Source organism: Limulus polyphemus, unplaced genomic scaffold (assembly GCF_000517525.1).
Source record: "Limulus polyphemus unplaced genomic scaffold, Limulus_polyphemus-2.1.2 Scaffold8125, whole genome shotgun sequence".
Taxonomy (NCBI): Eukaryota; Metazoa; Arthropoda; class Merostomata; order Xiphosura; family Limulidae; genus Limulus; species Limulus polyphemus.
Genome location: NW_013673735.1, coordinates 16,802 through 26,388, shown reverse-complemented (window position 1 = coordinate 26,388; position 9,587 = coordinate 16,802). Strand labels below are relative to the sequence as shown.

The following is a 9,587-nucleotide window of genomic DNA, read 5'->3' as shown; positions in this document are numbered from 1 at the left end:
AATTAATGAATGAAATTAATTAAAACAACTAGCATCACAATCATTCAAAACAACTAGCATCACAATTAATGAATGATGTTATGCTAGTTGTTTTAATTAATGAGTGATGTGATGCTACTTGTTTTAATTAATGAATGATGTTATGCTATTTGTTTTAATTAATGAGTGATGTGATGCTACTTGTTTTAATTAATGAATGATGTGATGCAAGTTGTTCTAATTAATGAGTGATGTGATGCTACTTGTTTTAATTAATGAATGATGTGATGCTAGTTGTTCTAATTAATGAGTGATGTGATGCTAGTTGTTTTAATTAATAAATCTACAGAAATATTGAATAGAAGTCTAAAGAGATTATACTTTCATTATTTAGATCACTGGTTAGGCCACAATTGGAATATTGTGTTCAGTCTTGGAAAGGACATTGAATTATTGGAAAGGGTTCAGAGAAGGCTACTAGGATAGCCCGAGATGTAAACATTGTCATATAAGGAAAGGTTAAGATCTCTAAGATTGTTCTCTCATGAAACAAAAATGTTAGAGGGGATCTGATTGAGGTGTTTAAAGTTAAGGGAATTGACAGTGTTGATGTATCATCTTTATTTGTACTTAACTATTGAAAACAGTATGACTAATGGACACAAATACAAACTTTGGTAAAGTAGGAGTCATCCTGGGCTATATGTTTCTTAAAGAGTAGTTGGTACAGATATAGTAGATACAATTAATTTAATAAAGTTGAAGACAAAACTTGATAAATGTTTAAGTGTTTAATTTAGTGGATATATGAACCCAAATGTCCTTTGTTGTCCTCTAATGTTATGTTGTATTCAGTTAAGTCCTGACGAGAAATCTTTCTTCTAACTGTAATGGCTGGGATTCAATCCTGGATCCTCTTGTTAGAATCACTTCAATGCTATTCACTGACCTAGTGTCTTCCCTTAGGACAAGAGCCATCTTGTTTGAATGCCTTCAAAAGACCAAGATAAGTTAGAAATCAGAAGAATAACAGAAAGACTATAATAACTGGATATCTGTAACAGGCAGAAGGCCATACAATAACTTAAAATAATACTAAAATAACAGGATATCTGTAACAGGCAGAAGACCATACAATAACTAAAAAAAAGGATATCTGTTACAGGCAAGAAGTCCTAATGGAGGAGAACCCAGATAGCTCGGGATAGAATCTCGGCCTTCCACCACTATAGAAATACTCCTTCTCAGTAGTTCTATGAAGATTAGCAGTAGCTGAAGCATATTACTTATTAATTATTATCTATTAGTTAACAAAAAAGGTATTAACCCTGACAATGACTGATATCTGATCATCATAGCCTTGCCTTAAACATATTACCTTGACTTGATTAATAGCATAACAATAACCTACTCATGTCTCTGAGTAACCACTAAGGCATTCATATCTAACGATTAAGTCACATCTCAAAATCAAGGTGTTAATACCATTGCTAGACTACCCCTGCAGCTTTTTACAAGTATAACAATTAGGCTTAGCTAAATTTCTACAAGCCTTATTACTAATAGAAAAATGAAAATTGTTTAATTTTAAATTTGAATTATCATTTCTGTACAAGCAGTGCTATTAATCTTTATTATGGCCCAGATTAATTTTTACATTGATTTCAAATAAAAAATTAAGTAATGTTTTTAATTTACAATAATTATCTTATTTCCAAATTCCATCATTTGCCTGAAAAGTATTAATAATTAGTTGACTTATCCGGGCAAGAATCATATTTACAAAAACCACTGTTATAATTGATTTTTAACTTAAGAACGATGTGTTACGTAATGTCAAGTATTTTATAACACTAGTTGTAACTTACAGTTACAGTTCTTACATTACAAGTTACAACTAAGTAACAACTTAGTTTAGTACCATTTAATGATTTATAATTATAAATACGGTAATCGTCATGTTATTGAACTTTAAAAATACCTTAATTAATCAGTAACTGCTGTTAATCTAGGAAAAAAAGACGTTTCAAACTTCAAAATGTTAATAATTTTCATTAAATATTTTCACTTAAAATTAAATATTATCCTTTCAATTTCCTTCTAAAACAAAAACAGTAAGGCCTAAAAATCCATATCACCTATACGCTCTCAAATCTCAGAAAATCTATGGGGGTGGTGGTTAAAAAGCTCCATCTAACGGTGTGTTAGCATACGTTCTATAAATTTTTCTATTCACCTTAAAATTGTGCTCAGGACTTGGGAGCTATGGGTGCTTTATAACAGTGAAGGTCAAGTCATTCTATTCGATTAAAATATCCCAAAAATTGACAGCCAATTTTCTTGATTAGCTGCATTCCCTCTAGTCTATCAGTTTAAAATTAAGGAAGGCTAGTAAACATAGCACTTGTAACAAACAAATAAATTTAACTGTTGTTTTTATTAGATTTAACTGCTGAAAAAAAATGGTAATCTAGTCTAAGATATCTATAGATTTGTTAACGATAACAGATTCTTTGATAGATTTTCTCTGTATTTTCATTTCTCAACTTACCTGTTGAAACTGTCTAACCTACCCGATATTTAGCAGTTTGATCATAAAATCCATACCGATTTATTTACATTTAGATCAGTTCAATTGCACTTTCAGTAAAGCATAAGTTTTTAGCCCCTGTGATGATTTACTAATAGTACATTTTAATTGGGCCATGAAGGCAGTTTTTATTCTCATGCACTTAATTAATCTAGAAATGTTTGTGATGAGTGTTATTATCATTCTGGACTACCAAGGACAGTTGAAACATTTATAAAATTACAGTAAAGAAATGAAATGATATTATTCGAAGACCATGGACTTTTATTTTCTGATACCTCAAACACATGTGAAGTTGAGAAACAAAAATACTTACAATTACTTTCCATCAAAAGTCTCTTGATAAAATTTAACTTTCACTCCCTAATCAGTTTATTGCATTATAATAATAAGTCTGTCGGAGAGAGAGTTTTCTCTGCTTGAATTTAATTATCATTTTTTATAAATATACTATATATTCTGAAAGACAAAAATTAACGTTCAATACACTGTAAATGAACCTGAAGAATAAAAACTGGACGTTAAAATCACGCAAGTATCTCTACTGGGGAGAAAGTCTCAATACAGATTTTGTTGACAATTGTCTATTCAGTGCAAACGCTATTTGTCATCAGAAAGATCATTATATTTCAGGATTCCAGTAAGAGAAACAGTTGTAAAACAACTGAATAAGAAACATAATAATACATATGTGAACAAACATTTATAAACAGAATATTTACATTCGCAAGCAGTTTCTACGTTGACAACGTGATCGCAATTTACACAAACATCAAAGGGGTAAATTTTACAGATGCATACACAATAAACTAGAACAGAATTAATGTTTGTAAGAACTATTGAACTTATATATGTATTAACAGTGTTGTAAACAACGAGAGTGACCACCTCCACAATTTACGTTATCTCTATCATTTAATGTTTAAACTGTTCTTATAGAATAGACCCATTTTTCATACTTCTTCATCTCAGTTACTAAAAATTATTATATTGTGCTATAATTAAAGACACCTTGTAAACCAGGAAAACATAACAGTGCCAGAGATTACAACCGGAAATTTAGTGGTGCAATAATCAAAGACACCTTGTAAACCAGTAAATCATAATAGTGCCAGAGTTTACAATCGGACATTTAGTGAAATAGAAGAACAACACACTACTAGACTTAGTAACTGGACACTTAGTAAGCTAGTACTAGCCTTGTAAACTTGTATCAACTAAAAATATTTTACACGTACGTTGATGTAGGGTGTGGCCCAGTGATTATCGTTCTGCCAGTTCATCTGTATTAGTGCTGCTGACTGGCTGTCATTCTTCTGGTCGTTTCCCTCCTGTTGTCTTATTAAACGTATTTAAGGTTTAATATACCTAATACCAGACTATTTGAAGTATTCATACTATTTATCCAGTAGATGTCATAAATCGATATTCACTTCAGAAGTTGTAATTTTCGTCTTTTGACCAGCGAATATTGAAAAAGCACTGAATGTTATTAACACAGAAAAATAGTAAACTAAATTCAATACTAGAGTATTCTAGTTCCAATGACGAATTGGAACACTTTGATTTGTAATTGGTTAGATCCGGTCAAATGAGAACGTATATAATCCGATATTATTCACGAAATAAAAATATGCAAGAAGGAAACATTGTTTATGTTGTCGATGCGACTATTGTTTAGGCAATAAAGAAAGTGATTGAGATATTTTTCCAACAAACAAACTGCCAAGAATGACTGTAGTTAAAAAGCGTGATGACAATCGTTCCCCTTTTATTTAATTATTTTTTTAGAAACGAGAAGCAAGTGGATAGTTCCACTGTTTTCAAATATTTCAGCATATTAAATGTTTATGACTCATAGATAAAACTGAACATTTTTAGCCTAATGTAATCTTTATGTTCAATAATGCAACAGACGTTGTTCATATTATGATTATTGTATAATATCATATATCCATTTAAAGGTGAGAAATAATGGTAATTTTATGATCAAGAAGATAATGATAACAGAGTACAGAAAATAAGTATTGAAATATATATATATATCTTTTGCTGTGTTAACACAATTACTAAAAACTAGTTTGCGACACCTACGTGTTTTAATTTAGCTAATATAAACATGTTATTTATTGCTACATGCTGTGATAATGTTTCACTCCTTAACGTTTTATATATATATATACTACAACTACTACTGAAATGTGGTTGTGAAACAAATATATAGTTTATTTTAAATTAATTGTTGTACTTTACTTACTTAGGGACATGATTATCAATAAGATTTCTGTTTACTCTAAACTTATGTACGCATGTGTATATATAAAATATGAATTACAGTTGCTACGCTTCTTTTTCTTAGCAATAAGAGTTTGAATTTCTCTTCATTCCAGAAATTACATAGAATACTAAGCCTCTACGTAGATGATGATAGATACAGGACAATAGAAAAACTTTAAGCAACATTTACATTTTTTTTGTTGAATTTCGCGCAAACGTATTCGAGGGTTACTCATGATAATTTCTTTTCAGGCACACTGTGCTACAATATTAGACACTAGCCCTAATTATGGTAATTTGTGTTTCCGAAACTAGTTGGCTCTAACTAATAATAAAGATGTTATCTTTCATTGTGCCCCAAAATTCGGGTTTTTATGTTTTTTGCTCTTGATTACCCACGATCATAATTTTACAGGGAAGATAGATTAGAGGGAAGGCAGCAAATATTAGATTTGCTACAAAAGAACAGTGGCGTTAAGAAAATTCAGACACAAATTTCTAGTTCACAAAGCTATCAATTGTCTAAACAATCAGACTGTTTGATAAAAATAATTTTATTTTAAAATTTTTGTTATTTTGTTCATTAAAGTCTAATTGCAAATATTTTATTTATGACCTGAAAAAAAAAGACTTCTGTTTTATCAACTAGAATGTGCTGCCATCTAGTGAATATAATTAAAGGTACATTAAACAAATGAAATTATCAATTATCATAACTTGAACTGTTATATTGAACTTACATTATAAACGATCAGATGAATAATATTGTTAGTAATTAATTATCCACACATGTCCCTTTTTCTTGTTTCAAAAAAAATATAATTTCTAAATGATGACTTTCTTTAGGACAATGGTTAAAAACGATATTATGCAAAGCTTTATTAGAAAAACCGATTTAGATATGTCTTCTAAAATCTGTATTGATCGATTTACAGTAAAATAATGCAAGGTATGTTAAGGATGTAAAAGCGGAAAAACATAACATTGCATTTCACGTTTACCGATGTTTATTTTTCAAAAATATTAAAAAATATGTCACATTTTTGTATATTTACTTAAGTTTAATCACGTACTGTAAGAAAGTTATATTAATTACAAAATAAATAAATGGGAATTGAAAAATATGTTTTTAAACAATTGATCATAAAAAATACATAAAATAATTACACTTACATCATAGTGAATTAATTTAGTTTATAATTGCATTAGCTGTATCTAGAAAACTCTATATCCAATACAAAGTTTTCAATCATAAATCCAAATTAAAATAACACCTACCTATTTTATTATTTTAAAATATATTAACTACTCTGTCAAATGTATAATTTAGCCGAATAGCAAATCATATGTCTGAAAAAAAAGTTTTTCATACTTATTTTAAATAACATTAAATATTTATTCTAAATTGACAACAATGTGTGCTTTTGTAAACTTGACACTAGACAAATTCTTCATAAACAAACGAATGATTGTTAAGCCTAAATAAAATTATGGAAACGTTGTAGCCCATTATTTTATGATCAAGTATATGCTATTTAAAATAAGTTATATTCATTTACAAAGGTATCATTCCATTAAAAGCAAAAACGTCCAAAATACCTTCAGGTGTATCTATTCTAGGATGGTCAGAGCTTTCAATAGTAGATGTAATACTTTACTTTAAAGTTGATCCAAATAATTAGGAAATTATCTAAGTATAGGTTTCGGTTCCTAATCTTGTATCGCTTATTTACTCGTGCATTGAAATTTTACTCTTTTACATTGATAACATATTAGTTTAATTAAATATCTAACACGCCGTGTCTGTCTGTTTTTGAATTTCGCGCAAAGCTAAACGAAGGCTATCTGCGCTAGACGTCCCGAATTTAGCAGTGTAAGACTAGAGGGAAGGCAGCCAGTCATCATCACCAACCGCCAACTCTTGGGCTACTCTTTTACCAACGAATAGTGGGATTGGCCGTCATGTTATAACACCCCCACGGCGAGCATGTTTGGTGGAACGGAGATCCGAACCCGCGACCCTCAGAGTGCGAACAGAGCACCCTAACCACCTTGTCATGCCGGGCCATTTGATCATGTAAATAACCTCTCAACCATTACTATGTCTGTCATATCCCAGCCGGCCTAAAGAAAACACAATAAGATGTCATTGTCGTAACATCTTCACCTGATCCAAGTGAAGAAAGTACAATAAATCGTGAATAGAATCCGGTATTCTTGAATATCACTTAAATATTATAAAACCAGAACGACACAATTAAAGTACAATTTATAATTTTTTTATTGTTTATTTATCAATTTTTAAAATAATTTTTTATTTATTTGTGGTTCTGATTGGGGGGAGGGGGGTGAGTAAGTTTGTGAGATAACGACCTCTTTTTTTTTATGGTTTTGTTTATTGGTCATTTATTATTCCTTTTATCCTTTATTTTACCTATAAAATTTTAGTTACATTAAATTGTTAACTCACCTTCTACTGATCACGTTTATTTAGAGTAGGTATGTATGTATCATAAAACTGACACCAGCTTCCCTAGCGGTGACGTACAGTTATTATTAATGTAGCAATAGATTATGTAAATTTATGATCACATGAGCTGTACTCTTGTGACCTAAGAAGGGAATAAATACTCTGACATAAGCTTCGTAACTTGAGTCTCGAAATCGGTGGAGGATGATATGCGTAGCGTTGTTATCACTAGATATTGTTATTAATACGAAACTATGATTTAAATTTTTTTTATGTTTAAGTTATTTGAAATGATATTTAAGTTTTATTGTTCATTAACATTAGTATTAAATTCTCCTCCGGCACGTTTATTTGCTGTTTCTGGTAAGTGCTAAAATATATTGAAAGTTTTGTTAACTTAATAAGCTTGTTTTTTCCGTTTAAACCTGGTTCTAGTGGCGTTAGTTTAGAACATTAAAAATTAAAGCAATTGTTAACATTTTAAGTTATCCGCAACCATAACGGCTTCATTTTCTTATTAAATCAAAGCAATAGTACTTATAAATAAATACTATATTAAGTACTTCAGTTCTAAAACAAACTGAGTAAATAATGTGCATGTATCTAACAAGCTACAAAAAAGAAAGACATTTAACATGTATACACGCATGTCTTTTATTTGTATTGTTTTTACATATTGGTGTTTTAGTACTATACAAGGATAACATTCTCACTCCAACAACTTAAAGTACGTATGATAGAACATTAATTTCAGTATGCTTAGGATTTATTCTAATAGTTTAATTTCTAAATATTTATTAAATTTTAATTGACATTTAAAGTAATTTCTATTTATTTACGCAGCTGAAAGAAAATACCTTGTAATAACTAAAACTCACCTGACTCCTTGCATGGAAGTAAACGTAAGTTTTATACTTGTGTTTGAATACTTTCATATGACGTAAAAAAAAGTAACTTCTCGGAACAAGAAACCTGAACAACTCTTTAAATTTAAGGAACTTCATAATACTTGACTACTATATCATTCCTAATATTAAACTTCACAGTACTTGACTACTATATCATTCCTAAGATTATCCACTACAACGTAATCGGTTAATCTGAATTATACGCTTCAAATTAAGTTAACTTTTCCAAATTAATAGCTTTAACTTTATTTTTCGTCATTACTAAATGTTCGTAAAGGAAAACTTTACCTGGTCTTTTTCAGTTTAGTTGGTTATCTCAATTAGTAAAATAATAAACCACACAGCTTTAATTAAAAACAAATCAACAGCAAGTTTTTACATGCATAAGTTATCGCCACAAAGGAACACTAAATAAACGAAATAATTAAACATGTAAAAGTCTCCACTTTATTAATTAACTTTCAATAAAACTGAAATCTTAACTCTGTAATAGTGACTCGCGGTAACTTTACGAAAACTACTTGTGCTCTCTTGAGACTCGAGTGAATGGTATCGTTACCGTCAAGACAACTGTTAACTTTGTGGTCACGTTGTGAATGATCCTTCATCACTGATTTATTTGTAATATTTGTGTAACATCACTTGAATAATAACGGTATTATTAAGAAATGGCTTGCCGTCTAGAAAAACACTTCACGTGCTTGGAAATTGAATAACTTATTGCAATTTAATAGTTAAAGTAAATATTTCTCACATTAAATTAAAGTTAAAATATAAATTAGTTTTTTCGTATCCAAGGGCACTGGTTACGTTATGGAAGTCCTAAATAACAAGAGCATAACAAAAACAATTTAAAGTATTTTTACTGAACTTTGCATATTCTAAAGAAATTAACTTTCAAATTACCAACGCTTCTTGTTCACACTGTCCGCTACCGTTAATATCCATATTACCTGATGACAAAACCTTGTACATTTGCTGTTATGTTAAACTTGTATTAAAGTTTTTCTTCATTACCCATTCAAGCCGTCTCCAGCCATTATTAATATCCATATATTGCACCATATTCAAGGAGGGGGGTATCTTAGATTTTCCTTAAAAGAACATGATAATTAAACTTAGGCTTGCTAACTTCATTTGTTTAATATTTAATATAAAGGTTTAAGAACAGAAGTTAATCTTCAATGTACTACTTTAAACTGGGAACACGTTTAATGATAAGTACTTTAAACTGGGAATATGTTAAGTTATGGAAGTTTTATAAATATTGTTAGTTAACCACATTATTTAGTGGTTGTGAAAATCTTATTTTCTTCACTATTTTTCAAGAAGTTTGTGTTACTAAAGTGTAACCATGATTTGC

General features: G+C 29.8%; 2 long non-coding RNA genes across 2 annotated transcripts in view; one reads left to right on the top strand and one right to left on the bottom strand.

The window, feature by feature from the left end:
* LOC111083080 overlaps window positions 1-2,058 on the bottom strand; it is a 6,804-nt gene extending 4,746 nt beyond the window's left edge. Inside the window, exons 1-2 of the long non-coding RNA XR_002608785.1 lie at window positions 1,961-2,058; window positions 653-970 (exon numbers count right to left, since the gene is read on the bottom strand). This is a non-coding gene — a long non-coding RNA (uncharacterized LOC111083080). The remainder of the gene's footprint in view (window positions 1-652; window positions 971-1,960) is intronic.
* A 5,539-nt stretch (window positions 2,059-7,597) lies between these two features.
* On the top strand, window positions 7,598-8,266 carry LOC111083081. The gene is made up of 2 exons (XR_002608786.1): window positions 7,598-7,679; window positions 8,160-8,266. It is a non-coding gene; the product is annotated as an uncharacterized LOC111083081 (long non-coding RNA).
* The last annotated feature ends 1,321 nt before the right edge of the window (window positions 8,267-9,587 follow it).